This window comes from Mustela erminea, chromosome X (assembly GCF_009829155.1).
Source record: "Mustela erminea isolate mMusErm1 chromosome X, mMusErm1.Pri, whole genome shotgun sequence".
In the NCBI taxonomy this organism is placed as follows: domain Eukaryota; kingdom Metazoa; phylum Chordata; class Mammalia; order Carnivora; family Mustelidae; genus Mustela; species Mustela erminea.
Genome location: NC_045635.1, coordinates 20,261,945 through 20,289,814, shown reverse-complemented (window position 1 = coordinate 20,289,814; position 27,870 = coordinate 20,261,945). Strand labels below are relative to the sequence as shown.

General features: G+C 39.3%; 1 protein-coding gene and 1 pseudogene across 1 annotated transcript in view; one reads left to right on the top strand and one right to left on the bottom strand.

Annotated features, from left to right (window-relative positions):
• Positions 1-27,870, bottom strand: part of POLA1 (DNA polymerase alpha 1, catalytic subunit) — a 302,939-nt gene that overhangs the window by 39,309 nt on the left and 235,760 nt on the right. The gene's annotated exons all lie outside the window — the stretch shown is intronic.
• On the top strand, positions 17,677-17,799 carry LOC116583737 (annotated as a pseudogene).

Here is a 27,870-nt window from a genome sequence, read left to right as displayed (position 1 = left end):
CCTAGGCGACACGATGTCATAGGTGCAGGTGCTGTCTGTGCTCCCCCAGCCAGACGCCGGCCTCTGTGTTGCAGTTGTCCTCCTTGTCCTCATTCCATCACTACTACTAATTCTACTTCATGGGTGCTAGGTATGTCTTTCCTCCTGGCCGTTTTTTGCCTATGTGCTTAGTCCCCTCTTGCTTCTTCCATACTTTTTTGGCTTTTTATCAACATATCTAGGCAACCGGAATGCAGGACATCAGAGCTGTGGTGATGCTTCTGCTGCTACCAAAGACTTTTCCACATGGTTTAGTGCTGTCTTATGGTCAGGGGCTTACTTCATCATTCAGTGTTCAATCAGGCCCACACTGACACTTATTTTTTACCTCTCACAATGACAGAGCACATAAAAGATGTTGAGTAAAAATTGTGTAAGATATTTCAGGGGAGAGTACAGACCTGAATTTCTACTATTTATTAATCAAAAGTAAAAGAGAATAGACAACTGCTAGAATATGATTCTGGTATTTCTCAAACTATTCCTGTAACCAGATAAATACACAGAGAGGGGCGCCTGAGTAGCTCAGTGAGTTAAAGCCTCTGCCTTCAGCTCAGGTCATGGTCTCAGGGTCCTGGGATCAAGTCCCACATCGGGCTCTCTGCTCAGCGGGGAGCCTGGTTCCCTTCCTCTCTCTGCCTGCCTCTCTGCCTACTTGTGATCTCTGTCAAATAAATAAATAAAATCTTTAAAAAAAAAAAAAGAAACAGTGAGCCTGGTACCTGGTAGATTGTTTTTTTTTATTTTTTATTATTTTTTAAAAATATTTTATTTATTTATTTGTCAGAGAGAGTGAGCACAGGCAGACAGAGTGGCAGGCAGAGGCAGAGGGAGAAGCAGGCTCCCTGCTAAGCAAGGAGCCCGATGTGGGACTCGATCCCAGGATGCCGGGATCATGACCTGAGCCTAAGGCAGCCGCTTAAACATCTGAGCCACCTAGGCATCCCTTTGTTTTGTTTTTTAAAAGATTTTATTTATTATTTATTTGACAGACAGAGATCACAAGTAGGCAGAGAGGCAGGCGGGGGTGGGGGGTAATCAGGCTCCCTGCTGAGCAGAGAGCCCGATGTGTGGCTTGATCCTAGGACCCTGAGACCATGACCTGAGCTGAAGGCAGTGGCTTAACCCACTGAGCCACCCAGGCACCCCAAAATGAAATCTTAAAAAAAAAAAAGTAGCAGTTTCTAAACTTCTTTGGTCAGGGGGATGGGGAATACTAGTAGAACTAGAATTACATAGAATGCAGAGTAGGAACACAGCTCTGTTTCAATCCTCCTTCGATTTTTATTTCTTTCCTTACATTAACCTCTAAAGTCTATTTTGCTTCTCTCAATGGAATGAATTTCCTAGGAAATCATGAGTTATATTTTTAAAAGTTTTCATTATTCACAATAGCCAAGACATGGAAATAATCTAACCTATCTGTCCATATATAAATAGATAAAAATGTGGTCTATTATTCAGTCATAAGAAAAAAAAGAAACCCTGCCATGTGTGATGACATGAATGGACCATGAAGGCATTGTGCTAAACGAAATAAGCCAGAGAAAGACTAATAATACGGCATGGTGTTACTTATATGTGGAATCTAAGAAAACACCAAAAATGAAACAACAAGAAAAGAAACCCTAAAAGCAAAAAACCAAAACTACATCAAACTCATAGAAACAAAGAAAAATAGTTGCTAGGGGTTGAAGCAGGGACAACTTGGTAAAATGGTACAAACTTGCAGTTGTAAGATGTATAAGGTATGAGGATCCAGTGGACAGCCTGGTGATCATAGTTCTAACACTGTATTGTAGAAAAGAAATTCACTAAGAGAGTAGAACTTAAACAGTTCTCATACACACAAAAAGATAAATCTGTGAGGTGGGGAAGAAAAAAAGTTTTAAAAATAACTCCTTCAAAATAGGAGTTGGGTAGAATATTCCTTTTATTCTCCACCCCCCAGCCATTCAGGAATTTCAATAATAAAGCTTTTAAAAATGGTTTAGGAGCCTTTTGTTATTGAAAGCTGAAAAAATAACAAACTGGCTGATCAAAGCCCACCAAAACAAATCCACACATCTCTGAACAAATCTTAAACTGCAAGTAACATCAAATCAACATGAACATGTCTCTACTATCATAAACAGAATAAAAGGCAACACTACAGGCAAGTCCTCAAAAAGCAACTCACGGCTTTTTTCCCAGAGTGCAGTACTCAGCCCAACTTGTGATCAAGTTTGGAACAATGGGGACTGGCTAAAGTGAGCCGTGATCCTGAGTCACTGACAGCATTAAAGCCATTTCACGTCATAACATCGGCGCGGTGGGACAAATGGCTGTATTTGACTGACCTCTTCTCAAGGGCAGAGACTGTGTCCTAATCATGCTCTGGATCTCTGGGCCCCCCCACAGTGCCTGTCACACAGAAAAGCACAGAGTAAATGAAATTATAACTCACTGATAGGAGGGGGAAAGCGGATAAGAAGAGCAAACTCACAAATGTTCTTGCTCTTGTGAAGCCGAAAAAGTCCTTTTACAAACTTTTTGGGACTAAAGCTCAAGTAGCTGCGAGCAAGTGCTGTTAGCTGAGCCGGTAATACTCTTATCACCTTAACCTGGACCAGCCTGCCCTCTTAGAAAGAATAGCTCATTTAACCCCTGTGCAATCGGAGTGCAGTACCAGCACTTTCGTGATTTGAGGATGACAGCTATTCTGTGATTTACTGTGGTCTACTGACCAATGAAGAATAAGACAATACCGCCAAATGCGACAAGCTGAACTTCTTAGAGATTACACTTTTTGATGCTCACCATATTTACTACTAGAACAAATCAGACTGAGGAACACCTACCATAAATCAGATATCTAACACTAACAAATTATGCACCCATTACAGATGACCTTTGGAGTTGCTCAAGGTATAGTCACAATCACGCATTAAAAAAAGCCGCCTTTCACTGTAATGTGTGAATGTATGAAATTAAATGAGGCTTGCAATGTAATCAGTGTGGTTGGCTGCTTTAATATATTCCATTTCAATTTCAAATCACCACAAGCCAAGAGTGCCGAATCTAATTTGATCAGTTGTTCACAAAAACACAGAAAAGCAAATGTGGATCTAACAACACCACCAGATTTTTAAAGGAATTAATATTTTCTACTACTGCTGGAAGCATTTCTTAAAGTAATCAAAAACAAACCCAAACGATTACTTCCTCACCAAAAAATTCAACCCTCACACTCAAAAGTTCAAAAGATGTATTTAAGTAAAAGATATATTTAATTTTTAAAAAGCCAATGACCTATTTCAAATGTATATATATATATATTAAAAAAAGAAAATCACAAGGGCATATTTGTGATACTTATAAATGAGAGGGCACTTGGAACCAATGTGGACAGTTCTCCAACACGATTATTACTATCTAGCAAGAACGTGTATACAAACACAATTCCTGATTGCCATCCCTACCCTAAGTATGGGGCAACACATTTCACAAAGGTAGCCACTGTCCCACTCCAGGTGTGCACAGCCTGCAACAAACGCCACGCCGAGAGAAATGAGGCTGGTTATCCCCATCACCTTTTCAAGCTGTGGGGCTTTAAACTCTCCCTAGTCAATACACAATTTTCTAGGCTTTGGCATTTTCCTCAAAGTCTGTGTGTGTCACTTCCAGAGGGAAAACATGGGGTATTTCCTGGAGCTGGACACTTGGTAGGGAGAGCCTTCCAAAAGCAGTGGAAATACAAACAATTCAGTGTCACTCACCAAGCAGTAGCCAGAGTTTTCTAAGTCATACATCAGATTATGCCACTCCCCTTTTTAGAAGCCTTGGAGAGCTTGCCAATGTGCTGAGAATACTATTCATACCGCTGACCTGGGATATAGCCTGTGCCTAACTCTTCAGCTTCATCTCCATTACTCTCTCCTTGCTCTACTCTAGTTGTACCTGCCCCTTGCTGTTGAAAGATGTTCCAGCCCCAGGGCCTTTCACCTTGCCCTTGGTCTAGAATATCCTGCCTGCAGAGGTTCCAATGGTTGGTTTCTTCTTGTCATTCAGGTCTCAGCTCAAATGCCACCTCCTTACAAAGAACTTTGTATCCGTTAAACCACCCCCTTTTATATTGTCCCAGTAGGGGTTGTTATTGTCTGAAATTATCTTGTCTCTCTCCTGTAGAATATGCCATGGGATGTCTGGTACATGGTAGGCCATCAGTAAATATTTGTTTTGTTCTGCATCTACACTTATGTTTACCCGTTTAAGTTTTTATTTAAATTCCAGTTAACATACAGTGTAATATTAGTTTCAGGTGTACAATAAAGTGATCCAACGCTTCCATACAGCAGCCTGTGCTCACCACAAGCGCCCTCCTTAGTGCCCAACACCTGTCTCACCCATCCCCTTACCCACCACCCCTCTGGTAACCAGCAGTTTGTTCTTTAGAGTTAAGAGTCTGTTTCTTGGTTTGCACCTCCCATCCTGTCCTCTTTTTCTCTTTGCTCATTTGTTTTGTTTCTTACATTACACATACATTAAAAAAAATTCCACGTGAGTAGAATCATATGGCATTTGTCTTTCTCTGAATTATTTCTCTTAGCATTATACTCTCTAGCTCCCTTTATGTCACTGCAAATGGCAAGATTTCATTCTTTTTATGGCTAAGTAATATTCCGTGTGTGTGAACACACACACACACACACACCCCATCTCTCTCTTTTAACCACATCTTTTTTATCCATTCATCTGTCAATGGACACGTGGTCTCTTTCCATGATTTGGCTATTGTAGGTATGCTGCTATAAACTCAGGGTGTATGTATCCCTCTGAATTAGGGTTTTTATGTTCTTGGGTAAATATCTAGTTGTGCAATTACTGGATTATAGGGTAGTTTTGTTTTTTTTTTACACTTTCTGAGGAACCTCCACACTGTTTTCCAGAGTGGCTGCACCAGTTTGCATTCCCACCAACAGTGCAAGAGGGTTCCCTTTTCTCCACATACTTGCCAACTCCTACTGTTTCTCAGGTTGTTGATTTTAGCCACTCTGACAGTTGTGAGTTTATAGCCCATTGTAATTTCGATCTGCATTTCCCTGATGGATCAGTGAGTATCTGATCAGTGTATCTGATCAGTGAGTATCTTATAACAAACTTATAACAAACATAACTTATAACAAAATATAGGACAATAATATATAGTATGAGATGTACCACAGTGAAACAGTTTTTAAATAGCTAGGAAGTATGCCATAGAAGAAGAGTGGAGTGGTGGGTGGGGTTCAAGTCTTCGGAGTCAGCTGGCCCCTGGTTTCAATTACGGGTCTGTCCTAGATTTAGATAACCATCCTAGGAAATAATTTAAGCCGACCTTAGTTTCACATCTGTAAAATGGGGAAAATCACGTCTATTTAGCAGATTATGGGACAAGGGTAGCATTACCACATGTAAGGGGTTGAGTAGTTCAATAATAGGGATTTTAATTTTTTTATTTACTTGACATAACCAATTACTACTGACAAATTTTCAAATGAAAATGACAAATTCCTAACAACAAAAATATGGATGAGTTTGAATCATGAACAGTCATTATATACCCCTGCAAATTAGGAAAAATTACAAATACAAGAGGACAGATATATAAATGGTACAATTTCTAGTTGCAAAACAAGTGATGGTTGAGATCTCTCTTGCTTCTAATAAATGTAATAGATCACATTTCTTTTTTAAGATAAAGACCCCAAGACAGTAAAATGTTAAAAAAAAAAAACTACAGGGATTTACTAATTTACATTCAGTTAAGTGAAAGATGAATATACCAATGGGTGTGTGTTTAGTTAACTGTATTCTCCAGAGATGCTTTAGCAAAATCATGTCATAAGAAAGATTATCACATAGCATGGCCTCTATTAGTATTGAAGAAAAAGGTAGCATTTTTACCTTTCGCCTTTTCCATTTGGGAAGTAGGGAACTATGGTGGCTTATTTATGGGGCAATAAATGTATTCAATGACACTAACCTTATAGGATAATGAAAATCTCAAAACAGGTCAAACACTTGAAACGGTTAAGTATTGACTGCATCATGGAGGTACTATGCAACTTGCCTTCTTTGTGCTACTAATTCTGAAGCTAAATAGATTTGGGCAATTAGTTGACAAGGGAAGAGCACTAGAAAAAATGTTATGAACTGCGAAATATAAAAGGGTAGTAGCAAGAAGAAGGCTGCTGGATGAAAACTACTAAAAAAATAAGAGAAAACAGCTAAAGTAGAGAAAGTGGTTTAAATAAGTGGAGACTGTCCAAACCTATAATATTAGGATGGATCATGTGAAGTTTCTAATTTTGGTAGGTCAGAATGGTCAAATGTCAGCAATTTTATATGGTTCAAACCAATACATTTACCAAAGCACTTAGGACTCCTTGTTACTACATAATAAATGATATTCACTAACCCATGCATTTTACATTAAGTGTTAACTCTGAATGGCTTGTATTTGGGAACTTTTCACAGCAGGGTACGAAATGGTAACCATTAGGTGCCAGACTCCATTGTGGGCAAGAAACACTTCCATATTTAAAGATTCAAACTCCAAAATTACTTTCAAGGGCAGTTAAGATTTCAGAAGGCATGCTCAGTTTCCAGAGAGTGAGACTGGTACAGAAATTTTAGGGCAGGAGTTTAGAAGTGCTGAAGTACTTCAAAGTCTGAATAAAGGCAAGATTCAAGAGAACATAATGAAAAATAAAGGCACAAACCTGCTTCATAACAACTAATATTTTAAGATGTTTAAGAATACCATTATGGAGACATAGGAACATATTTTAAAAAAAATAACAGAAAGTGAGACTATCAAGGCATGTAAGTAAATCTGTCACTGCAGTGACAATGGACTGGTAAAGTGGGGCAGGAAAATGAAAAGGGGAAAAATTCAGGTAAACACTTCAGTATTTAAAAACAAATGGTGCATCTGGATGACTAATATGATAGTATGAGTTACAGCATGTGGTATTCTAAAAAGGAGTGCTGCAGAATTGCTTGTATGCTAGAAGGTGATTGGCCAAGCTTGTACGGGCAAGACCTTAAACCTATTCCTAACCAAGAGAAAGTCTTCCATTAATTAAACTTATTCAGCATAAGGTAGTGTGGAAGGGGACAGCCAAACAGAATGGTTTAATTCGCCACAGGGCAAAGCAGGAGTTGATATTTGCATCTCAACGCTGTCTCTGGTTATAGGCCGACCAAAATGGAGATGAAGCCCACTGTCAAACCATATTTCACCAGTTCTAAGATGGAACCCCTCTCTCATGTTTTAAGGTCTCTGAAACCAGGATGTATCTTAAATCATTTCCATTTGAGATTTAATGATGTATGTTAACTGACAGAGAGGTCAGCTAACAGCTACCTTTCTAAAAGTCACTCTGGTCCAACTGAGACCAGCTAAGCATCAGAGAATGTTCAGTTTCCTCCATGATTCCATAACAATCACTTGTATCCTAGACCATAAGAAAAGATCAGGAAAGGAAACTGTCCTGGTCACCTTCTTTGATGTCTAAACTCAACCTGAATTATGCTCTTTATCTGTTAGGAATCTTGAGATTCTTTATATAAGAGCTAGTGGGTCCCTCCCCCTAACTTTGTTACAAAACAAAACGAAAAAACCCCCCAAACCCCAACTACAACTGTGTACAATCAAAACCTTTAGGGGTGCCTGGGTGACTCAGTGGGTTAAGCCTCTCCCTTGGGCTCAGGTCATGATCTCAGGGTCCTGGGATCAAGCCCCGCATCACGTTCTCTGCTCAGCAGAGAGCTTGCTTCCCCCTCCCTCTCTGCCTGCCTCTCTGCCTACTTGTGATCTCTCTCTCTCTGTGTCAAATAAATAAATAAAGTCTTTTAAAAAAACCCTTATGGAGGAAAATCTATGCAGATATAGAAAATATTCAATATATCTTGAACTCCTCATGGAATGGATGCTTGCCACTGGGAAGTAACTGAAGAAAACCTTATAGAAATCCCTCTCTCTCTCTCTCTCTTTGAAGATTTATTTATTTATTTTAGAGCGAGACTGAGAGCAAGAGAGAGAGCGAGAGAGAGAGAGAGAGAGAGAAAGAGCGGGGAGGAAGAGGGAAACTTTAGCAGATTCTGCATTAAGCATGGAGCTGATGTGGGACTCAATCCCATGATCCTGAAATCAGACTCAAGAGTCGGAGGTGCAAATGACTGCCCACCCAGGGGCCCCTTACAGAAATCTGTTTTTCTTTTCTTTTCTTTTTTTTAAAGGATTTACTTAAGGGGAAGAGGAAAAGAATCTGGCCAACTCCCTGCTGAGTGGTGAGCCCAAAGCAGGGCTCAATCTCACCACCCACCAGATCATAACCTGAACCAAAACCAAGAGTCCAATGCTTAACCAACGAAGCCACTCAGGTGCCCCTTCTTGATGAATTTTATTAAACAGAATAAGACTGATGAATACACAGATAATATGATAAAGAAAAGAAGACCCCCAGGGCCCCGCACTGCCCAATAAAATAGTCACCAATCACATATGGTTATTTCAATTTAATCAAAATTATATAAAATTTTAGAAATTCAGTCGCTCAGTTCCAACCCACATTCAAGCACTCGGTAGCCACATGTGGTTGGAGGCTACCACACGGGATAGCAGAATATACAGATATACAGAACATCTCTGTCACTGCAGACACTTCTAGTGGACAGTGTTACTCTAGACTAACATCTGAAGCTGCCACATACCTCAGCTGCAACACTTAGCAGTTGTGATTTTGGACAAATTAATGAGCCTCACGAATACCTAATTTTCTCCTTGGAGAAATGAGTATGTAATTGTTATCTTATTCCCCAGGATGCTGTGAGGATCAGGGTGCTACAAAAAGGTTAGCACTAGTAAGTTCTACATTTTAAAATGACATTGTACTATTAAAGTTACTCTCATCTTTTTTTTTTTTTTAGGAGGCTCCAAGCCCAGTATGGAGTCCAACATGGGGCCTAATCCAGGACCCCAAGATCAAGACCCAAGCTGAAACCAAGAGTCAGAATCCCAACAGACTGAGGTGCCCCCAAGGTTATGCTCATCTTTTTGCATTTTCAATGTTGGATATTTTTAACTGTTTAAATCTCAAGTTTACAGTTTCTTTCCTTCACCTTTTTTTGTTAAAAAAAAAAAGGAAAAAAAACATGCCTCCAGGTATTTTTAACAAACCAGTGCCTACAGGAGCAACACGGTAAGCACAGAGTGAGGTGGGCTGTGGTTAGGCTGTGGCAAACAGAGAGCTCACGTTCTGTCTGAACTGCCAGCTGCTACTCAGCTCCAGCCACTGTTGCCATTCAGGAACACTGACTCAGAGAGGTAACTACAAATTTTTGAAAGAAAGCCAGAAACTGGGCCCCCTGGGTAGCTCAGTTGGTTGAGCATCTGACTCTTGATTTTGGCTCAGTTCATGATCTCAGGGTTGTGAGATCAAGCCCCATATCGGACTCTATACTCAGCATGGAATCTGCTTGAGGATTCTCTCTCCCTCTCTCTTTGCCTCTCTCCAGACTCACGTACTCTCTTTTTCTCTCTAAATCTTTTTTAAAAAAGGCTAGAAATTTGACATTTTATATAAAAAGTCCAGTTTTTAAAATTCTAGCAACTAATTAAAAATGTTCAGGCAAATTAAACACATTTAGAGGTCTTATGTGGCCCATGGCTAGCTCCACTACATGATCTCCAGTTTCTAAGACCCCACGGCAGCTATATTTCCTTCTCCTTGGTCCCATGTCTTAGGACACTCTTACAAATAAATGCACATAATTTACTCTTTATTGCCCCTCATGGTAAAATGGAAATGAAATTCAGTGTTATTTATTTTATGTAAATTACCACTCCCTAGTACCAAAGTTATCTGTAAGGTTACTAAACTAGGACACTTAATAAAACACACTCATCAGGGCCCCTAGGTAGCTCAGTCAGTTAAGCAGCTGCCTACAGTTCAGGTCACGATCCCAGGGTCTTGGGATCCAGCCCCGCATCGGGCTCCCTGCACAGCGGGGGAGCCTGCTTCTCCCTCTCCCGCTACTTGCTGCTCCCTCTGCTTGTGCTCTCTCTGTGTCAAATAAATAAATAAAATCTAAAAAAAAAAACCCACAAAAACCAAGAACAAACCATGAACTTCAAATACTTTACGGGGCACCTGGGTGGCTCAGTCAGTGAAGCATCTGCCTTCGGCTCAGGTCATTATTCTAGGGTCCTTGGATGGAGCCCCAGATTGGGCTCCCTGCTCAGCAGGAAGCCTGCTTCTATCTCTGCCCCTCCTGCTGCTCATGCACACTTGTGCCTGCTCTCACAAATAGATAGATAAATAAATAAAATTGTAAAAAAAAAGATAACAAATGTACCACATTTAGAAAATAATTAGTTTATGTCCTCTTAAACGAAATGCCCAGAAAAGGAGAAAGATACTATTATTCTCACATGATTTTATATCCAGATTTTACTGTAGTTAAAGAAATAATTTTTTTTTCATTGCCACTTCACTGGAAAATTACTGGATGTCTGGGGGAGAACTATATTACTTTATATAAAAGCCACTGGTCTCTGATGTATGAGTTATTTAAAAAAAAATCCCAATTTTTTGGAAAGCTTAAATCTAGAGAGCAAAGCAAATCTTTTCATTCTCCCAGTAATTTAAAGGCTGTACACTCAAGAGCCTATTAAATTTGGAAGTTTCTGTATGAATATGGAAGCATACACAACTTTTTATTCCAAGCATACTTAACTATATTTTTATGATATACCCACCTGAAATAACCAGCAGTTGTAGCCTTTTTATTCAGTTGATAATTGAAATATTGTCTCTAATACAAGTATGTGGTTTATCATGCTTATTTATCACCAACTTGGTATACTTCATAATTGCATTACAACCCCACCGAGTACTGAATACCACTTAGCAGTTCAAACTACTCAAGATAAGCACTGTTACTTTCAAGAGGAGATTGGCAGTAATTAAAGGTCTTATTTAGTGGTTGTTGGTAACCATGTTTTTAAGGAGGTTTAAAAAACAATAGAAAGCCATATGGATACATTTAATTTGATAATTGTATTTTTATTAATGATATCTATTTTGGACATATATTCTAACTGGGGTTAAAAAAAAAGATGTGCTAAACTATCACCAACGCAATGAGACGGAACGACGTGGGGTGTTTTGCGATTCATCAGTGAGAATGGAACTATCTGTGAACTATATGGCATAAGACAAAATCATATCAGAACACTAATAACAACGATAAAAACAACAATAGTACTTTGCACTTAGAGACCTGCTTTCAGAGGAATTTCAGAGTGCTTTTTAAACACATACTATTTTTCCTTTTTTGAACAAATAAGATGACTAAATCAAAGAGTAATAATGGTGTTTGCCCATGCCACAAAGTGAGTCACCGGCAAACCAGGAACAGATTTTCTAACTTGTTCAGACTCCTGCAATGACAGTGTGCAAGGATTACTCCATTAGAGTGTGTCTCTCAGGTTACACCCAAGACATAGGTACCACATGGGCTTCTGACTTTTCTCCCCAGCCCTGGCCCGTTACTCAGAGTCGTGTTTACATGCTGACCCCGCCGTTAGTATGTGTGCTCGCATGCTGCTCAACTGACAGACTCCGGGGGAGACAAGGGAAGAGCAGTGCACAAGCCTCTCAGCAGCCGCTCACCTCCTGGCCTTCAGACACCTATCTGGAGATGGCCTCTGGGCATTCTGAGATGTCATAAAGACTTGTAAACCAAGCAACCCATTTGAAATGCTGGGAGAAATTCAAAAGACAGCAAGGTCATTAAAGAGCTAAAACTCTACATCACTAGAAAACCTGCAGGCAAAATGGCCAAATGCTGTGGACTGTATATACTTTCTGGAGGGCAATGGGTAGATCTGGACAGGGTAAACTCCTAGATTTTTTTTTAGTTTACCCCACTAATATAGTAAGGTATCAGTGTGATTTATATAACCTAATGGTTTGAACAAATAAATTTTCAGGGGGGCATTTATGAAATGTCCTGGTGGTACATCCTATCATAGCCAAACTCTATTATGAATTATCAGAAAGGAGGTAAATTAAGGTGGGAAATTAAGTCTGTGTTTGTGAGGGCATGGGTTAAATGTTGGGTGAATGTATGGACATACATGGACAGAAAACATTTTGTCATGTGGTTGGAGGGTGTGACGGGAAATAGAGCAGCAGAGAAAACAGGATGGACTCAGAAGAGTATTCTATAAATATCATTCTATTAAAAAAAACTATGTTTCTACTATGAAGTATCCTAGAAGACATTAATTTCACATACCATTTGTTAGACTCCTACCATGTGCAAGGTGCCATCAGACATATAGTAACACAGTGAGCATGGTGAGGTCCTCAAAGTTATAATGCACGAGGGGCAGTGCTTGAGAGCTGCAGGAGTTCAGAGGCCAGAGAGCTCACTTCTAGCTGGGAGGTCTTAAAGGGTGAACAGAATACCAACAGGAGGAGACTGGGTTGAGGGGGGCCATGCAGGCACGGGAAACCCAGGTGCTGGGAGGGGGAGCCACGTTGGATGCGAGGCCTGCTTGGGGACCAGTGAGGGGTCTAATCTGCAGGGACTACGGAGGTGCGGTCTCAATCCTTCTAGGCAAAAGGGAGTGATCTGAAAGCCAACAGCGACTCTTTTCTAGCTCTAAGACCCCAACACCGGGAAATGGAGCAAGCCAAGCTACCTCTTCTACCTGGATATCCAAGGTAAGCCCAACCTATGACCACGACACTCAGAGGTGTCTTTCTAATACCTCCAGGACCTGTCCCAGACCTTTTGGGGACAGGTAGCATTATGAAACTGCAGGCTGATCTACCAGGATCCACCTGGCTGGGCCCAGATATAAGCAGAAAATGACAAGGGGTAGGAAAGTCCCCAAAATCCAATTGTGGAAATGCCTAAATACCAGTGCTGGGTTAGCCTTCCCTTCCCTGTTACCCATCCAGTCTTCTGGAGGATTCCCCATCCTCCATGGCAGCCCATTCCTACTTTTATGATGTAAGTTAATGGGGAAAATAACATGTTCTTTATAACCAATTTTGTTGAAATGCATTTATTTCATCTTCCATTTGCTCATTACCAGAAAACAGTTTCTTCTTACTTACTTTTCCCTAGCCCATTTTTTTCCTTCACTTTATTCTCAAATGCTGTATTAGTTCATACAGTACCATAAATGATTCCTTTATCTAGGAAATAATTCATGTGTTTGACTTCATTTTCCTTTCCACTGTCTATTTAAATTGTTATCTAGATGCCACCCAATCTCCCTTTCTATATCAAAGTCAAACTTAATGCATATTTGACAAGAAGCAATATTAAAGTTTGAAGAGTTTCACTAACTCCAAGATTCTCAACACTGTGGGTGTGTGTCGAAGTCACCGTGAAGTTTTCTAAAATGCACTGCTGCTGGGGTCCCACCCCAGACCTACTCAATCAGATATCTGACAGTGGCATCTGGGCATGTGTTATTTTTAGAAGTGTTTTAAAAAAACCATCCCCAAACCATCCTAGTTGTTAAGAAGAAATCTGCTAAAAGGTACATGATTTGGGACCTTGGTTTGGCTGCCTTCTAGGACACAAAGAGAACTATTTTTTACTCTCCCTAGAAAGGAGCCAGTAGTTGGTGCAGATTGCTTAATATTAATGGGACACATACCAAAGGGACATATCTCAACAAAAGGGAAACTATTTACAGATTATTTCTGTTTCAATCTCTTCCATTATCACTAACAATGAGAATTAAATTTACCTTTTCTAATATACCTCATGTAAGGAAACTAAAAAAGGAGTTACCAAGATCAATTTTAAGTTTTTTGAGACCAAGGATAATGCCTGTTTCATACTGTAACCGTTTAGTACGAAGAGTGGATCACTTAAAACACATCTGGTGTGCTAGATGCTGGCGATACAAGTACCAACAAAGCATGGGCAATGAGAGGCTACAGAAACCCACACAGCAACTGTAATACTAAGTACTGTAACAGCGGTCTGGATTAATGTTATTCTTGGAAGTAATAAAACCAGCTAGCGTTTGTTGCATATTTACTGTGTGCCAGGCACTGTTCTAGGCATTTTACATATCACCGTGTTTAGATATCATCCTATTCAATTTAGAGTCTTACGAGGCAGGTGTCACTCTCAGGCAAGCTGTACAGATGAGGCAGTAGAGGGGTTCGTCACATACCCCAAGCTTACTTACTTAACAAGAGGTGGAAAGCCAACACTTGAACTGGCTATTCTGGTTCCTGAGCGCAAGCTTTTAACTACTACCCTATACCGCCTTTTGGGAGTCCCGGTCAGTGCCCTTGGTGCTCGACAGATTGCTAGCAGAGAGAAGGAAGGGAGGATGAAAGGCAAGGAGGAAAGAAAGAAACAACAAATATTTACAGAGTGCTCCTACCATGTGTCTGAAGCCCCTTCTTCCTAAGACTCCTGAACATGATAGGCTAAAACCTATGAGTGTTTGCATGATTCTTTAAGCTTAGGCAAAAGACTAACATTATCTCCCCCGCCTTTCAGTAACAGGATCAGAAGTTAGGTTTTCACAGCTAACCCTTAAACTGATCCCTTCACGTTCCTGTTCCTCTGGTTCCTATGAGTTCACATCATTTGGGAATACAAACCGAAAAGGACATTCTCAGGACACTGCTTCCCTTCCAAGATTTCCCACAAGCCCGAGCATGTTACAGTGACACTCTGCTGCAACAAGAAAGGTATTTCCTTCGAATTAGGTGAAAAGAAAGCAAATCTAAAAAAATAAAAAATAAAAAATTCCAGGTTGAGAGAAGTAAAAAGTTTCCTAATTCAGGGCTAAGGGCTCCTGCCAACAGCTTGTTTTGTTCCCAAAGATCAGCACACAAAAGTTTCACAGAGCTGGAGGGAAAAGATTTGGATGCTGAGTTGGAGGGTGGGTATGGGGGTCTGTGTGATTAACATCATTCCTTTGGGAGCAGTAGAAAAATAACAAAACCTCTATAAAAGAGATGAGCAAGTCGGCTGTGAAAGGAATGACCCCTCACATATAGGGAAAGCAATTTGCATCTACAGATCTCATTGGTATAAACGACCTCCTTCAAAGAGTGAAAACCTCAATGGAAAGCCACTATATACCCATGAAAGGACTTGCCGGCTATTTGTTGAGCTGTATACAGACTAACAAACAGGAGTGGTTAACCTGGCGCACCATGCACTATAGAGATATTTTTTTTTAAGTAGGCTTAGTCAGCTAATCTTGTTGAGATTTCTCTCATACTACTGATTTCTTATTCTCAAAATAAATTAAGAGGCTTCATTCAAAATTCCCTGTGGTCTACCAGCTTGAGTTTGTTGGGTGTCTTTGATTGTCTCTTGTCTTTAGATTCCCTGCCTTGTCTCTTTAGATTTTGCTGTGCCCTTTGGTATTTCCCGTTAGTCCATGTCTGGAATAGCTAATTACATGGTAGCATAATTCCCACCCGTACAACAAGGAATAGCAGAACCTTGCTAATTCACACCAATGACTGAAAGACTCCTGTGTAAGTTACTGAATTATGCAAATGAGCAATAAGTGAAGAAAGATGATTCAAAATTGTATTTCATTCATTTATTTTGACAAGTGTAGTTTAGTCTTAATTATTTTGAAAATTTCTTTGTAGCATACTAATAAATTTACTGTGGCACATTTGTTAAATGTGATAAAGCCTTGACTAAGAGAGACCAAAGTGTGCTCTGCTGAATAATTTCCTGAACACAGGCTCAGGTGCAGACCCACTCTTTTATCTTAGATTTTACTGACTTATTAGCATCTATAATATTTTTGGTAAGACAATCTGTACTCCACCAATACAACTGGAATTATTTCTAAGGCAAACATGTACTTTACGAACAGGTCCTGCATATGTCTAAACACTCACCATGATGATCGTTTTAAAAAAAAAAAAAAAAAAGTAAAGAAAGAAAGAACCATGCTTCAAAGTAAAACATTTTTACATTCTACTGTCCTAGAACAGTACTTTAACAGGACTTTAGTTGCCTCTTCTAAATAAAACTAGGTCAGTTTGTCATTCGTCTTTTAATTCCTATTTCTCTTTTGTTTTGTCTTGCCATACTTCTTTCTTTCAAAGTTAAAGATGTCTGTTTTAAGCTAAGTGGATATATCACAGTATGTAAGATTTTCATGTCAAAATACTTACATGATTATATTCTGAGTTAAATTATTTAGGATAGGAAAACATTTTGATACACTTCTGACAGATGTATCTTACAGGATGGAGTCAACCTCTTTCAAAGAACCACCACCGGTTACGGTGGGGAGTGAAGAGACAAGAGCCTCCCAGCTTCCGGTGTTGGGTTTAAAGCTTCACATAAGCCAGCCTCTTAATAAGCGCTTTTTGACCAAATCTCCAATTCAGATATGTTTTAAAATCATCATGCATTTGTCAAATGATGTTCTTGAATTTGTAAAAGCTGGATAAGCAATAGAGCGCTTAAAGAATAGCAAGCAAGAAAGGATTAGTCTCAGACTACATGCCAGCAACTGTGCGTGTTCACAGTCTCACCCACTTTTCGAGGCTGAGCTCAGGTTCCACCTCCATGGGGAACTTGCCCCAGCCATTCCCGTCTAGTAGTCATTTGCCGTGAGGATGATGTTTCTTTACTAGATGAAGAAAAGGGCAGCTGCAAGATGGCAGAAAGAATGCTGGGCTCTCGCACTCCCCAGCTTTGCTACCTCAGGCGGGTCATTTCATCAATTTGAGGTTGTTTTTCCATCGGAAAAAATGTCAACAACCCTACTATCTAATGGGAAAAGTAAAAAATAAGGGATGTGAGTGTTCTCCAGAACAAGCTCAGCTCTATAAAAAGTAGCTGTTCGGAGGGTGAGTACATGAATAAGAAAAGGATCCCAAGTATTATTATGTCTAAAGCAGGACCAGGTCTTGCTTACACTGTGCCCTTTACAGATCACACAAGGCAGAGGCACAGCACAGCAACACTCACAGAACGAATCTTGGGGGTGGGGTGTGAAGAAGAGAGAGACAGAGAAAACCAGACTTACACACAGACCTGGTTTATGATCCTATTTGTGAGTCTGATTTTATAATAATTTCTTAAAACAACCAAAGCACATGAGTGTGTAAAATTAGCCAGCAAACTTATCTTTTTGTGAGCGCAGCTGGTTAAAGCCTTAAGCTCTAGGGGACGGTGCTAAGGCTAGCAGGGCTCACAGACTAAGGGGAAAAAGGTTTCCCAGGGCCTTTACATGGGCAGAATGCAATCAAAGTTAATTCAACTGAGCTCTGTGGCAGGCTACTAATTCCATCTAGTCACTATCCTAGCGACCACCAGGTAAGAGAATGCTGATGGGTGTGAATAAATTCACGTAACATCTATAGGAAGAAGTCCTCTAGGAATGAGACCAATTGATGATGGGTTTTCCCTGCATACAAGGGGGAGCACCTATTATATGGACATGGTAGAATAGCCTAAAATTATACATAAGCACTGACTAATCACGTGCAAATTAATACCAGATCTCGGCCTGGGGCTACTGGGTAACTGAAGCCATCACAATGTCACAATTAAATTTCAAAAGTTAAGGTTGCAAGCTTTGTGCAGTGGTAATATCATAGCCAATGAGGTTTATCTGAGGTGCAATTATTGCTAATTGAAAAGTTGGGGTTGCTTCCCTTTGATAATGATAAAAAATTTAAAGAATTACAGAGGGTGATAAACATGCCAGTTTATAGGAAAAGCAAGAAAGCAAAGCAAAGCAAAACAAAACAAAACAGAACCCTGTCAATTTAAACATTAAGTCAGTTTAAAAAATCAAATTTGCACTATAGTCAGAAAGACAAAGGTTAAGCAAAAACACAGCTTTTAACCATTAAAGACTATTCTGGAACAGCACATGCAACTGGTAAAAACCAAAATCAAAGCAAAAGATTAAGAAGATGCAGGAGAGGTAATTCCTATCTCAATGGAGGGAATATAAGCACTTCTGAGAAGAAATGTTAAGACACAGCCGAGTTAAGATAAGAAATGATGGAGACATTAAATTCAGGGCTAGGTCAACGAGCAAAGAGGCCCAAGAGGAAAAGAGTATGCAATTTATTAAAAAAAAAGATTTTATTTATTTATTTGAGAGAGAGAGAACATGAGCAGAGGAGGAACAGAGGGAGAGGAAAAAGTAGACTCCATGCTGAGTGCATAGCCCAACATGGGGCTCCATCTCACGACCCTGAGGATCATGACCTGAGCCGAAGTCAAGAGTCAGAGGCTTAACCTACTGAGTCACCCAGGCACCCCAAGGGTATGCAATTTAAAAATAATCCCAGATGGTTAGAGAAAAATACAACTCAGATCAAATCTACTTAAATCCCAAATATCTGAGAGCTTGAGACACTTACGGATGACTATATATATATCCTCTAATTTACTTGAAGCAAGTGGGGTTGCTGTTTTTTTTCTTTCTTTCTTATTTCTTCACTGACTTTTAAGAAAAAATGTCACATTTATTACAAATTTGAGCTGGTATAAAAAGGACACAAAGTCAGTAACTGATAAAACAATAAAGTGCTTCCTTAGAACTATCAAAAAAAAAAAAGGAATATCATCTGCTTCTAAGACTATAGACCTTTTAATGTTGAAGGCTGCATTTTTAAAAGAAGTAACTGATTATACATTATAAGTAGCTGATCCAACACATTTCCAGTAAAAAGCACTAATTTTGAGGGGGAAATTTAGTATAACTATATCTAACCCCAATTGCTTTAAGTCATGTTATAATAGATTATTATGGATGTTACACAAATACTGATAATTTAATATTCCTGAAACTTATAGTACATTTTATCATGATACTTAAAGGATCTACCTTCTTCTCTGCTATGAGTATTATAAGCTCTTTCTCCTAATTAATCTGCAATTAATTCAACCAACCTCCAATTAGTCTTCTACAACATTACCCTACTTAGACAATAAAGCCGTCTCTAGACTGGGTTTTAAACCTGGGCTAAAATAGACTCCTACAGACCAAAAACGGTTCTGGGATTTCTCTTTGTAGTGTAATTTAGATGTCATATCTAATTTGCTGTCATGACTATTGTTTCACTGTGCAATTTGTATGTCGTTTTGAATGGTAAAGGCATCATAGCTTTATTGAATTAAACCTTCTGTCTTTATTTAGGGTCTGATGTTACATGTTTGTGCGTATATGTTTATGTCTCAAAAGCTGCTTCTGACATCAGGCAGTGGTAGAAAAAGACTGTGCTCTTTTGATATGTTTTCTCCTATCTCAGTAAATACAAACACAAACTGGAAAAAAAGCCCTCTTCAAACTAAAGAAACAATTTTAATAGTAATAATGACATTATTATTATTTCGCTTTGAGAGACAGAGATCGCTAAATAAGCTATGCACATTAAGGAATTACAGAAGGCCTGGCTGTTTTATAATCTAAATTCCTTGACTCTCAATTCTGTTAATCAATTCTTTCCTAAGAAAAATCTCCCCTTTCCATTGACAGTCTCAAACATAAGATATTATTTTTACAATTCGATAATCACAAAGAAATTCAAAATTCTCCTTGTCTTTAATTCCTAAGGAACAAAGGCCATTTTACTTCAGTTTTGTGTTGGTCTGCCTGTAATTGTCCTTCTTATCCTGGCCTGTGCATTCAAGTTCTAAACTAAAGTCAGGACTAGGATTAAACATGGAAAGCATTTCAGGAGACCACTGGAATAGCCTTTTAAATAATTTTTAGTGCATGAAATTTCATAAAGTTTTTACTAGATAATTACACTTCCTGATTTTGTAATTAGTGGAAGTACATGCAATTACATAATAATTATGATAGTAATTACGTAATTAAGATGTATAATTATGTAGTAAAAAACATCATGGAAATAAAACCATCTACTGTGTAAGCACAATACATTTTAAAAGTAAATTCGCTAGCTCAACTGTTTAAAAATACTTTTCTTCAAAATAAAGTGATTAGCTCACATTATGGTCTAACTGCCTGAAAATTGTTTAATATTTTTTCCTTCATTGGTGATAGAAGTATATTTTTAAAAAGTACACGAGAAAAATCTCACTGGGTTTTTCCTACCCTCAACACTCAAAAAATGACAATGTTTTGCAAATGAGGACCATCGACCACAAAACAGATGCTGTAACATCAGTACCCTCCTTTGCACTGCTGTACTTACTACTACAAAAGGGACAAGAAACCTGCCCACTGAAAAGATGTAACAGGAAAGGGTTTTGTAAAACTAATATATCTGTTATCATAGCATGCCTGTAAGTCTGTATGTACATAAAAGTACAAAACGTGGAGTGCCTATTTACAGAAATGGGCTCAAAGAAAAGGAACGTTATCAGAATCCACAAGTTTGCCGCTCAAGTATATGGCAACTTTCATATAGTACTTTAGCTATCTTAAAAAAGATGACAGAAAATGTACAGAGACAAGACACTTCCACTTATGGGCAAAGCAACTATGGTGACAATTTCCTGGAAAATGTAGTTTCTCTTCTGTCACCTTGCAAAGTCATCTTTAGTTAAAAAACAAAACAAAAACTAAGCAGGCAGCACTGAGAGAGAGAAACAAAGCAGTATGAAACCTCATGCTGCCACTGGAAAATTATCAATGTTGTCATTCTTGTACTGAGCATAAAAATCAAACAGAAAGACCAGCAACTCGAGGAAAAGTAAATTCCAAAGTAAACTGTATAGTAGCAAAATGTAAGATATAGAATCTTGCTTTCAAGTAAAAAAAGTTCTAGTTCAAAGCCTTGAAGTCTTTACACACACGTTAGACCAATGCTGTCACGAGGCCCAGAAGGCAGCGGCTGGGTGCCGGCCACTCCGCGCGCATACAGAAGGGCCCCGAGAGAAGTGGAGGTAGAATTGCACTCCTGTTCTCTCTTTTACAAGCCACTGATCTGAGAAGCTGAAAGCCATTTTGAAAATCTTAACTGAATTCTCCTTTACCTTTCTTCTTACTTAAGTTAAGAAGAAACAAAGCGGAAGAACTCAGGCTTTGGTGGTTTTTTTTTTTTTTTTTTTTTGCCCCCTCTCCTTGCCCTTGTCAGGCCACTACATTTTAAAAGCTTAATCACAAAATGTATTTCAAACAACCAGACTGGCATGCCAGTTCGACCATAAACCTGGGAGGCGTTCTGTAGTTTGCATACTTGTGATTATAAAGGCTTGCCAAAAGTATGGCCCTAACCAACCAATGAATAAAATGAGAATAGGCCTTAGTTGTTAAGAGCGAAGAATGTCTTCTATCAGTGCTTCTCAAAATTTAACGTGCCTAGGTGTCACCTGGGAATCTTGTTAAAATGAATGCAGATGCTGAAGCAGAAAGTCTGGGGAGGACCTGATATTTTGCATTTCTAACAAGCTCCCAGGTGATGCCTATGCTGCTGGTATACTGATCACATTGTAGCAAGGGCTTTGGTTTGACTTGGGGAAAAAAATGCACAGAGAAAAAGTGGATTTGGGTTCTTCTGTAAGGTATTTTCTCCCTCAACTGCTAAATTATTGGAAAAATTATTTCAAGTTCTGTAAAACATTTATTTGTAAAATTTCAGTGTTTATAATTTGTTTCTTCCTACAAAATCAGTACATGCTCAGATTATATAATTAAGAAAGTATATACAAGTATAAATGAGCATTACCTCTAATTCACCCAGAGATGACAACCGTGAACAATTCCAGTGTTTCTTACTAATTGTTCTACCTGGCATACAAGCTACAGATGAGTATCATAATGGTTACTCAGTGTTGGACCTTAACATATTGTTAGTTTTTCCCTAAATCATTAAAGATTAAAAGTAAGTAATGTCTAATAACAATAATTCTCAAAAGGTCAGGGTTGTATGAAGCACTTTTTCTATTATCAAAATTCTTTATGTGTTTCTACAACCACTTAATAATCATAAACAGGTAACTATCTTCTGAATTGCTGTATTAGTCTCCTATGATGAAAGTTCACTTCAACTAATTAAAGGGATAGTTAAAAAAAAAAAAGAACCACCTCGAGTCATTTTTTTATTTGTAAGAAAATGAAACAAAAGGAAAATGGAGTTAGTAAAAGTTACTGATTTCAAAATTGATTTTTCTAAAAAAAAAAAACCTTTTTCACAATTATAAAAAATAGGATTTAAAGAAGGGTAGATTGGAGCTTAATTGAACTTCTCCCTTTTATATGTATCTGCTAGGTGTGAATTGTTTTATGTGTGCCTTAACTGTTTTTAGTTACTGAAAAAGAGAAAAGGCTCATTTCTAAAATTTGACAACAATTTTTTCAGGAGGATCACGGGCTTCAAAAAGTGGTACAAGAACTGGAGCAGACAGTGTCTCTGCCACAGCCTTCTTCTTATGCCTTGCGGGGATTTAACAAAGTAAATTCTAAGACTGTCGACTGGCTTAGAGAGGACTCCAGCTCTTTGTTTTTATTTCGGTACTTCCAGTGATAATAAAACTCTCCAGATTTCACTTCAGCAGTTCAGGAAAATAGGGGAAATTCTCAACACTGAAAAGGGATGTCTTGAGACCTTCAGAAATCTCCAAACTCCTAAAGACATTAAAAAGCATATAATTTCTTCCATAAAACTCTCATTTTCTTGCTTAAAAAAAAATCAGTTTTTCTTAGATTCCTTCACTTCTCAGTACTAGCTGTTGTCTCTCTCTTGGGTCTTCATTTCCTATGAGATAATACAATTATTACTACATCTCATGGGTGTAACTATGTAGCTGAGGGTAAGCAGAGAACAGGACCCTGTGGTAGTGTGGGTGAGGAGCAGTCAGTTCGGCTCATGACATTCTTTCGACTCAGTTCAAATTTGGCATCAGCAAAACGAGAGACACAACGCGCTTGTCTTCAGTGTAACTTGCAAAGAGCTCAAACGACAGATACGAAATCTGAAAATGTCTAATGAACTTCGGTTACATTAATTTACGGCACACCTGAGTTAAGCCAAGTAATATAGGAAGATCTAGAATTTTTAATGCACATTGCCCTCCTTTCATGGACAGAATTACCTCCTAGGACTAACTGCTCCAATATCCTTGAAACTGCTTGTGTGGTCTTATTTTCTACTAAAAATTCATTCAATGAAAGTTTAGTGAGCTGGCCCCGTGGGCAAAGCACAGATAAACAAGATACAACCCTCTGCCTCAATGAACTCGGTGGAAAAGAAAGTCAAATAGAACAATTCAAAATAAGTCCTGTGAGAAGGGCGCTCAAGGGTGCAATGGGAACGCAAAGGAAGGAAGCCCGTATTACATAACTCAATCTCTTCATCAATATAATGGGGGCCAATCCGCTGCCGCCTCACAGCGCTGTTTGGAGAACTGTGTGAAGGGATGTGAGTGAGATTTCACCTCTCTGACAGGAGTGTAGGAGCAGAGCAACCCTGATGGGCGCTGCTTAGTGGGCCATGGCCACCCACATCCCTTGGCAAGAAACAGGGGTGACCTGAAAAACAGTCCTTCCAGGCCTAAAGAGACTCCACGGAGAAACTGGACTTCCTGACAGATGCTTTTCACAAGGCTAAGGCTACAGCACCATCTTTTTGCTAAACTTTACGCTTTAGCTCCAGTTCCTGTCTTCAACAGAGTCCTAAAACCTGGTATTTCAATTTTGACAGAGACAAACACAACATGTTGAAAGAGGGATATGGAAAAATTCACCAAGAAGACCATCTGTTAAGGGCTGAATTGTGCCCCACCTCCCACCAAATATTACTGTGCGGGGTGGTGGGGGTAGTGGTGGTTGAAATCCTAACCCCCAGTACTTCCAAATGTGACTACATTTGGAGACAGGATCTTTAAAGAGGGAATTATGTTAAAGTGAAGTCGCCAGGGTGGTTCCTAAACCAATAGGACTGGTGTTCGTGTAAGAAAAGATCAGGACACAGATGTGGACAGAGGGAAGACCATGTGAAGACAGGGAGAAGATGGCTGTCTACAAACCATGGAGATGGGCCTCAGAAGAAACCAATCCTGCTGACACCTTGATCTCGGAATTCTAGCTTCCAGAACTGTCAGGAAATACATTTCTGTTGTTTATGCCACCCAGTCTGTGGTATGTTGTTATGGGAGGCATTGCAGACTAATATAGCATCCTACTATAAATAGCTGACAGAGAGTAAGAAGAGATAAGCATCTGGGAAGAGAACAGGAACAGAAAAAAAGTTTTGTTTTGTTTTAGGAATATGGTAAAATCAAACACTAAAGTTAAAAGGCAATTTGTGCTCAGGAGAATAAAAAGAAAAGCCATAGACTGAGGGCAAATATTTGCTAAAGACATATCTGATAAAGGACCATTATCTGAAACATACAAAGAGCTCTCTCTTTTTTTAAGGTGGGGGGAGGAGTAGGGGGAGAGAGAGAATCTTAAGCAGGCTCCATTGACCAGCATGGAGTGTACCCAGAGGCACTGAAATACACATATATACATAATATATCTGTATCTATATGTACGTATATATACAGATATAATAATATATATAATATATAACATATGTTAATAATAAATAATATATAACACAGCTCAGGAGTGAGAGAGCATAAGCAAGGGGAGCGGCAGGCAGAGGGAGAACCAGGCTCCCCGCTGAGCCAGGAGACCTGTTGCAGGGATTGATCCTGAGCCACCCAGCCATCCTTACAAAGAATTCTTAAAACACTATCAACAATAGAAAAACAAACCCAATTTTAAAAAAAATGAGCTAGGGCGCCTGAGTGGCTCAGTGGGTTAAAGCCTCTGCCTTGAGCTCAGGTCATGGTCTCAGGGTCCTGGGATCGAGGCCCGCATTGGGTTCTCTGCTCCGCAGGGAGCCTGCTTCCCTTCCTCTCTCTCTGCTTGCTTCTCTGCCTACTTGTGATCTCTGTCTGTCAAATAAATAAAATCTTTTTAAAAAAATAAAATAAAATTTAAAAAATTTTAAAAATGAGCCAGAGACACCTCACCGAAGATATACAAATGGCAAATAAACATAGGAAAAGATGCTCCACATCGTACGTCATCAGGGAAATGCAACTTAAAACAAGGAGATACTAGGGCACCTGGGTGGCTCAGTCAGTTAAGTGTCCAACTCTTGATTTTGGCTCAGGTCATGATCTCAGGGTTGTGAGATCTCAGGTTGTGAGACCCGTTGTCAGCCTCCTCACTGGGCATGGTGCCTGCTTGGGATTCTCTTTCTCCTTCTCCCTCTGCCCCTCCCTGCGCTTGTGTTCTCTCATTTTCTCTCAAATAAATAAATCTTAAAAAAAAAAAAACTTAGAAAATATGTTACATCCAAATAATGGACTATTATTCAGCATTAAAAAGTCAGGAAAAGACACAGAAGATACTTCAAATGCACCTTACTAAGTGGAAGAAGCCCACCTGAAAAGGCTACATTCCATAGGATTCCAAATATATGACATTCTGGAAAAGGGAAAACTATAAAGACAGTAAAAAGATCAGTGACTGGCAGGGGTTAGTGGGGAAGGAGGGATAAGTGGGGTGAGCACAAAGGAATTTAGGGCAGTGAAAATACACTGTGATACTACAATGGTGGATACATGTCATTATGGATCTAACAGATATCCAACAGCAAGAGTGAACCCTAAGGTCAACTGCGGACTGTACATGATAACGCTGTGTCAACGTAGCTTCATCAACTGTAACAAATGTGCTACTCTGGTTGGGGGTGTTGACAATGAGGGAAGCTGGGAGCAGGGGGTACACAGGGAATTTCTGTACCTTCCATTCAGTTTTGCTGTGAACCTAAAACTGCTCTGAAAAATAGTCTACTAAAAACAAAGGGAGCCTTGGTTAGTGGCTCCCCTTCTTTGCTTCCATAACAATCTGATCAGACTGGTGGTTTATCACACCTTGCTGCTCCGATAGACTGTAAGCTCCTCCAGAGCAGGGAACCTTGGCCATCTTAGTTCCTCTAACATCTGGGATGGCACTCAACATGTAATTGAAAATACGTATGTACTGTTTTTTCCATTGCTGAATAAACAAATCAAAAAGTTCAGGTGAGAAAACCAAGAGACTCTGCTCCTGCAGACTTAATTTAGACAACTGGGACAACATTTGAATGGATTCATGTCTCCCCCAAACTGTTCACTTATCCCTACTCTGGCCAAGGCCCCATGGGATGAGGCAGTCAAATGGGACCATTTTGTGATGCCATTGTGGAAATGGATTTTTACTTCATACATTGCCACTAGGTTTCTCTAAAACTGCCTTTGGAACTATTATGCCATCTGTGTAACATTCTGGAGCAGTTACAATAATAAAGCCAAAGTCTTACAGAAATAAGATTTTTAAAATGTTATGTAGTTACAGTGAATATGCAGTAAACACTTCATCAAAGTGAATAACAGTCCTTTAGCATTTTAAAGGTAAGGAAAAATACCAAATGGGGTTAATTCACATTATGGACTAATGGCCCGTAAACTTTCGTTTGAAAGCAAAGCACAGGAAAAAGCTCTGACAAGAGCTACTTTTTACCATAAAAATAAACTTCTTTCAAATAATTTGTGACTTTTCCAAGTCAAATGGCCAAGTGTCAAACAAAAATTAAAGCCACCATCCAGTTACAACCTTTAAAACATGGGTTTTACAAAGGGAAATGGTAAAACAATCTTAGGGAACTGTTGTTTGTTTACATTGTTATGTTGTTGTTGTTTATGGACAGTAAAGAAGAGTACACAGTAAATACTTCACATGCCAAATCCAGGGCACTTGATGACAAACAACACTTAGACTCCATTCTCAATAATGTAACTGTGTGTAATGGTCCTCGCTCTTCACAAGACTCCCAATGTAACACCTACTGGTGTTCTGGCCTTGGTCCAAACTGAATAAATATATTTGTCCTCCAGTTCCAACAGATTTTCAATTTTTTTTTTTGAGGCCAGGGATGGGCAGAGGGAGAGGGAGCAGGAGAGAATCTCAACCAGACTGAGCCCATAGCGGAGCTCAAATTCATGACCCTGAGATCCTGACCTGAGCAGAAATCAAGAGTCAGACTTAACCAACTAGCCACCCAGGCGCCCCACCCCAGTTGACTCTTAAAGGGGAACTTATCAAATGTCACTTGGAGGTAAACTTCTGATCTTGGAATACAGATAGGCACGACCCAGAGTTTCAGTTTATATCCCCCTCCTAACAAGTACTGAGTGATCTGTAAACACCCCAAGCAGGTAAATTTCAACTAATCCACTCATTCCTAAAGTGCAACTTATGAATAATAAATAAGAAGGAAGCTAAAAGGAAAAACAGTTTCATAATTAAAATTCCCTAAATAAAATGAAAGGTTCTTGGAACATTTCATGAAGTTCCTTCAGTGACACATACATTTAATATCTTTCTCTTAGTTTATTTTCTTTAGCCTTCTGACATGTACAAGAACCTGTCAGTAACTCACACATAGTGCCATTATGACCCTGAACTCCTAGATAGTGTACTTATTAGAAGCAAATGACAAAAAAGCATTCCAGCTCTTAAACTTGTGAAAGAGAACTATAGTAAATTGTGTGAGGGTATAGATACTGTCAAGACTTTTCCCCTTTTTGCCAAGTTAAGAAGCTTCTAAGTAGCTATTCTATTCCCTCTTATTTGCTGGGAGAGCAATGTGCACTCCTATAAAAGGCCGGAGTAAGTCTCCAGTGACTTTCCAGATCACTCCACCGTGTCTCCAAGACTCAATGGACTTTTTGAAAATGGCTGATCATCAAAGACTGATTCAGCCACCTCAGCTAAAAATTTTAGAGATGTTTGGAAGAGAA